The following is a 6,707-nucleotide window of genomic DNA, read 5'->3' as shown; positions in this document are numbered from 1 at the left end:
TGGATAATGACATATGAGCAATATTATGCAACTGTGAAGACCATCAGCCCAAGCCACTAGTGCTGTTTCAAATCCTGGACAAAAGCCTGACTAAAAAAGTTAAGGGCAGATGTTTTATTCTGAAATGCTTACAATTGCTCTGCCACAACAACCTGCTCTATCACCAAGCCAAAGAAAGGGAGATAATTGCCCACATTCCTCCTGTCCAAAGACTATCTAAGCAGGGGTCATCTGTTTGAACTGAGAAGAACATAATAATCTTCACCAAGCATGGTATCACTTTAATAGCCAGGATGATAAAGGGTCTAGTTTGCAAGATGTGGCCTTCACAACCCCAAACTGTCAACATCAGTCGGGACCAATGTTCCCTCTAAGCTGTGGAGTCTTGTGAGCAAAAATTCTACTTTGTGAGCTACTGGCATTAAAGTTATGAGCTATTGCATAAATTAGCTAGCTCTTTGGCCATTTTTCCTGAGCTAGGACAAAAATGTGTGAACCAGAGTCTAGAAAACTGTGAGCTAGCTCACACTAACTCAGAGGGAACGCTGGTCAGGACAGGGTTGCCCATTTAAGACCACTGGGCCCAGGCCTAATAGTCAGAACACAGAAGTTAAGCAGGGCCAATTCTAGTGAGTACTTGGATGGGAGACTTCCTTGGAATCTGGCAAGTACTTGGATAGGAGACCTTCTTTGAAGAGGCAGGGGCAGGCTTTATTCAGCCACTTCCATGAATATACTTCAGGCCCCCAGTCACCATCACACACACACACACAAAAGACCACTGATTACCACTTGCTTGGGGCTGGGATGGTGCCCCACTGAGACCATCCCAGCGTCCCCCATGAGACCATCCCAGCCCCAAGCAAGGGACAACCCTTACCCTGGCATGAGGTAGGCAAGAGCTGCTCTAAACCAAGGGCCTAAGCCCCATTTGGGATTAACAAGAGCCACTGCCTCCACTAATTAACAGTCAAATCTCATGTGGGATTGGCAGGAGCCATTATAGTCACAGCTGTGGGTTAGCAGTCTGAGCCTCACATGGGGGGAGGGGGGACTAACTGCAGCTGCTGCCATGAATTGGCTGCCTAAATTTCATATAGAATGGGTGGGACAAAGTCTGAGTCCTGCGTGGGGCTGGCAGAAGCAGCCACCACAATTCAGCCACCACCTAAGCTCCACTTCTGATCTAATTGGACAGTTCTCAGAGGCAGAGAAGTAGCAAGTCTGACTGCTAAAACCAATCAGCACTGCTGTCTCAGTGGACCAACAACAAGCATCTTCCATTCAACTTCATGTGGGCTGTGGAACCAAGAGAGGCATCATTGTGTTTGAGGCAAAAGTGAGGAAGCCAAAGCAGGCAGGCTGAGAGAGGAGGTGTCTCAGTCAAAGATGGATGTAAGAGGAGACAGATGCCTAGAACTGCCTCGGCATAGAGTAGCTGCTGGTGGTTCTTCAATGTGCTTTCTCTTTCCCCTTTTTTGCTTGCATAGTGTAACATTGTGGTGCTAGCAGGTGGGTTCAGGAGCCACTGCTTGGTGAAGGGAGAAGCCCTCTTTTTCCTTTGTTCTCCCCCTCTGCTGGGGAGTAGAGCCTGAGACAAGTCTAATTTCAGAACAGTTTTTGCCTCCCAGTCTGCCCCTGAGTCAGGAAAACCAACTTGAAGCTACCGATACAATTTTGACTAGAGTTCACCAACACTTCCAGCACAAGATCTACTCTCTCAATCTGGCATCTAAGTGATGAGGGATTTCATTGGCAAAGAACTGAACAGGATTGTCAAAGCTTACTTCTACATATCAGATTCAGGATTGTGAAACTCAGATGACATTAGACCCCAAACCACCCTGAATAATTTTGATGCACATGATTCAACCAGCACAGTGGTGGCACAAAAGATTACCTTCTTCGCTGCCATCTCCACCAATCTGCAGGCCCTTAAATGAGCTCCATAGGATGTTCTGTATGAGTATGAGTTTTTTGCCAATCACATTCTAACCTGTCTCCCCAACCTTTTCATCTCCTCCAGCTCTTTAATAAAACAAGGAGCTAGAGCCCTCCTCAGATGTGGGGAGAATGTGAAGAAGCAACTCTATCAGTGGCTCCCTGAAACCCAGTATTCTAGGCTGATACCAGGATCTCTACTGAATCAATATCCAGGCACTCCAAAGTCCCCAGAGCCATTTGGAAACCCACTGGATCCACCTGTCTCTGGGGACAGACCATATTAACAGGTTCTCCACCCTTGTATGAGGAGATAGGCATCATAACTTTCACCCTCAACAGGTAATGATCTCACATGGCACAGACTATAATAGCAATCCTACCAGATCATCCCAAGGGCAGAAAAGAAGATCTAATGTACATCTTTTCTTTTTTTTCCAATTAAACTAATAACTTCCTATTCCAGCAATAACCTATCTATTTCTATTCTAACACTAACCTATCTAATCCTAAAGTTGTATTTATGAACAAATGTAATACTATATATATCTTACCTAAACCTACACTAATATTATCTTAATATCTATTAAGCTAATTATCGCTATCTATACTTATATAATAACCCTAATCAACCAATCTAAACTACCCTATGGCTCCTAAAAATAGGAGAGCGAACCCAATGTCACTACCAATCCTGGGTACAATATAAATTGGGGGTAAAGGATTGTTTTCTTTTTAACCTGGTTTATAACTTCTCTCCCAAACCACCTATCAAAAAATAATAATAATAAAAAAATGTCATATAGAATACATTCTTCCATTTTTTTTTATACCAACTTTCAGTCAGTCCCTCATGATTCAGTTTGTCCAGGAGTAGCAAGTACCGGGATTTTACTAGTTTTTGTCTTTGGTGGAGTAAATTGTTGAAACAACTTTTTCTTAGTATTTTTCTTTGTCAAATCAGTCAGTTCTTTTAGGCCTAGTTTTTTAAGCAAATTAAGTCCTGTTTCTATATCTTGTGCTTGAAGTCTGTTGCCATTATGCACTATTTGTAGAGTTGCTGGTCCAACCCATCTGTATTTCTGTTGAGCCTTTTGTAGCCTCTGAGTCACTGGTTTAAGTTCTCATCGTTTGGAAACAGCCTCTGGGGGCAGATCTGGGTATATTTCAATTTTTGTCTCTTTATATTGAAACAAGCCCCGTTTCCGTGCCTCAAAAAGTACTTTAGTTTTGACTCTAAAATCAAGAAATGTCAGTACAATGTCTCTAGGACCTTTTCTTCTGGGATTAGATGGGGACGCATAGCTGGTCTTGAGGACAAAAGGAGATTGAGGAAGAATCGCACTGCTACAGCACCAACCCTAAATCAGACTTTTCCCTGCAGCCACTGTGGCCGGACCTGCCTGTCCCGCATTGGTCTTGTCAGCCACCAGCGAGCCTGCAGCAGACGTGGACTATTGCACCCTTCTTAAATCTTCGTTCGCGAAGCCAAGCCGAGAGAAATGGGGAGCCAAGTCTATACACTTTAGTTATGATGGGTACAACATCATCCTCTAGGTGGAGTTGTTTTGCAAGCCAAGCAGCCATAAAGGATTGCAGATCACTCATTTCAGGTTGATCCTCCAAAAATCCTCTCAGTTTAAGGTTATTCTGTCTCTGGTCCATTTCCAAAGTAAGTAATTTTGATGCCATAGTTTCAGAGTCTTTTTGCGTTGTAAAAGTTTCTTCTTGCAGTACTTCAGCTAAATTTTTTGCTATGTCAGCAATTATTTTGACTTCAGATAAAGAAGCAGCTTGTTCCTGCAACTGATTTTGTAAAGGTTCCAGCAGCGTTTTTATTTGTAACACTAGGTTGTATTCCAACTTGTTTAAATCAGCCTTTGTTACTGATGCCTTATCCACAGGAATATCCATTGAACTGGCGGCCATTTTAAGATCGCTAGAAGTCCCGTTTTCCACCCTCTCTCTCTGCCGCGATTTAGTAAAATAAAAGCTTACCGCTTGGTTTTTGGATGCGGTTTTAGATGTCTTGGGTACAGAGGGTCTTTTTCCCCCCCCATAAAATATCAGACACATTTGCTTTATAGAGTATTTTCTGGCAGTTTGGGGAAGAGCTCACTTTTCAGGCATCCATTCCCATCGACACGATGCCCCGCCCCCCGTACATCCCTTTTCATGTGCCAAATTTCAACCGTAAAAGGGAAAGGATGTCATAGGATAACACAGGCAAACTGAGTTTTTTTTAGTAGTTGTATCATCAGTCAAGTTCAAAGTCTCAGAGTTATTCTAATACTTGCTGCAGCATAACACACACTGTACCTTGCCCTTTCACTGTGCTTCTGAGTCTACTGAACCAAGGCAATGGAAAAGCAAGCAAAGTATATGTCGTAGTTATGCCTACAGGCATCCCATATCTGACCAGAAGTACCCCCAAGTTCCTGCTGCTCATGCCACAAGCCAGTTATTCAACATCACAAGTGTTTAATGGAGCATCATGGTAACACAAATTAGCCTCAGGTTGGGATGTATTTGTTCACTTTGGTGCTGGCTTGACAGAATTTTAGACAGCATTTTGAAGCTTGGTGAAGACAATTCAAATTGACTTTAAGCTAGAATTTGCTAGCAGAACAAATCTGATGTAGAAACTTTAATGCATGCATCCATGCAGTATCACAGCTGCAGGACTAATTTTTGTTTGAACACATGAACCTTATTTTGAATTGGTCACGGTCAGTATTGTCTACTCTGACTGGCAGCAGATCTCCAAGATCTTAGGTAGAGATTTTTGATATCACCTACTATTTCAGCCTTATAAGTGAAAATTCTGGAGATTGAACCTGAGACCTTCTGCATGCAAAACAGATGCTGTGCTGCTGAGCCACAATCCCACCTCATCTTTTGAGGAGATACAGTGAACTCAGTAGTGGTACAGAGATGGTTGGTGGTGATGACTGTCTGGGACTTGAATGCGATACTTTCTATCTTCATAATGCTCTCTGCTTTACATAATATCTGACAAAAGGAGCTTTGATTCTCAAAAGCTTCTACCTCAAAAATCTTGTTGGCCTCTAAGGTACTACTGAACTGAAATCTAGCTGTTCTACTACAGGCCAACACAGCTAGCCTTTGAAATTATAACATACATGTAGATTCTGTTCTTATCATCTGCCACTCCACACACAGGACACCTATAGGGGAAATAACATATTAAGAGGACAAGAAAGGAAGCGTGTCAGACTTTCTCCTGTCCTTCACCACATGCTACACAGCCACTGAGATCAATGTGAACAAGCCAGCTACACCTTAACAGAAGGACAAAAGTTGCCCATCCAAATGTCTTCTAATACTTGCCAGGTTTCTAACATTTTTACTTATATTGTCCATCCTTTGAGGTAGCATTGGGTTACAAAATTAGTACAAAAACACTGCAACTTAAGTTACTATGAACATACAAATTGAGGGTTTCTCTCTGATGCCACAATTCAATTTCTACTTAACAAGAATGTAATGGACAGAAACATTTTGCTAATGCCAAATGTGAATTGAGTACTATGTATTTCAGATTTAGATTTTTTCCTTTTTATATAAATGTGTGAGTTTAAGCTAGATGGAAGCACTTCGTTGTGTGATGTTAAATGGGTTTTAAATTAATACTTCACTTAATATAAAGTTCTATTGTATGTGCCACCACTGCTACTGGAATCAAGTTGCCAGAGCTGCAGACAGGGCAGGTGCATGCAACTGCAGAAATTTCCTCATCTTCTCCCCTGCTCTTGTGAGGGCAGGGCTATAGCCAGTTGTGCCCTCCCAAGAGAAAGTCCAGAGCAGCTGCCCCTGTTGTTCATTGTCTAAGATCACCCTTGAGCACATTTAAACAGAAAACTTTGCTTTAGAACTCATTGCTGGTTCCCTGCTTGACTGAATGTCTCCCGACTCCCACTGAACAGATTTATGCTGGAATTCTAAAAAACTACCAGGACCACATCCAAGTGCTTGTCCAAAAATAAGAAGAAGGGAACAAAGATGATGAGGAGTCTGAAGACCAAGTCCTATGAGGAAAGGTTAAAGGAGAGCAGTATGCAGGGGTTTTTTTTCTGCAGGAGCCCACAGGAGCAGAGCTACACCAAGGGTGGCCAGGGCTCCAGCTGGCCTGACCCGCCATGCAGCAGCCACATGCTACCAGGCCAAGTGGTGTGGCCTAATATGTAAATGAGCTCCTGCTGGGCTTTTTTTTCCTACCAAAAAGCACTGTCAGTATGTCTATCCTGGAGAGGAGATGACTGAGAGGTAACCATCTTCAAGTACTTGAAGGGCTGTCATATAGAGGATGGTGCAGAGTTGTTTTCTGTTGCCCCAGAAGGTCTGAGATCAGAAACAATGGGTTGAAATTAAATCAAAAGAGTTTTCGGCTAAACATTAGGAAGAACTTCCTGACAGAGCAGTTCCTCAGTGGAAAAGACTTCCTCGGGAGGTGGTGGACTCTCCTTCTTTACAAACAAGAGGCTAGATGGCCATCTGACAGCAATGCTGATTCTGTGAACTTAGGCAGATCATGAAAAGGAGGGCAGAAAGGGTTGCATCAGTGCTTAGTTCTTGTGGCCTGGGGATATGCTGATAATCACTTTGGGGTCAGGAAACAATTTTCTCCAGGCCAGTTTGCCCAGGGATCCTGATTATTTTTTGTTGTCATCTTCAGGGCACGGAGCAAGGGTCACTGGGAGTGAGGGGATAGTTGTGAATTTCCTGCATTGTGCAGGGGGTTGGAC

Source organism: Heteronotia binoei, chromosome 9 (genome assembly GCF_032191835.1).
Source record: "Heteronotia binoei isolate CCM8104 ecotype False Entrance Well chromosome 9, APGP_CSIRO_Hbin_v1, whole genome shotgun sequence".
NCBI lineage: Eukaryota > Metazoa > Chordata > Lepidosauria > Squamata > Gekkonidae > Heteronotia > Heteronotia binoei.
This window is presented reverse-complemented; position numbering follows the sequence as displayed.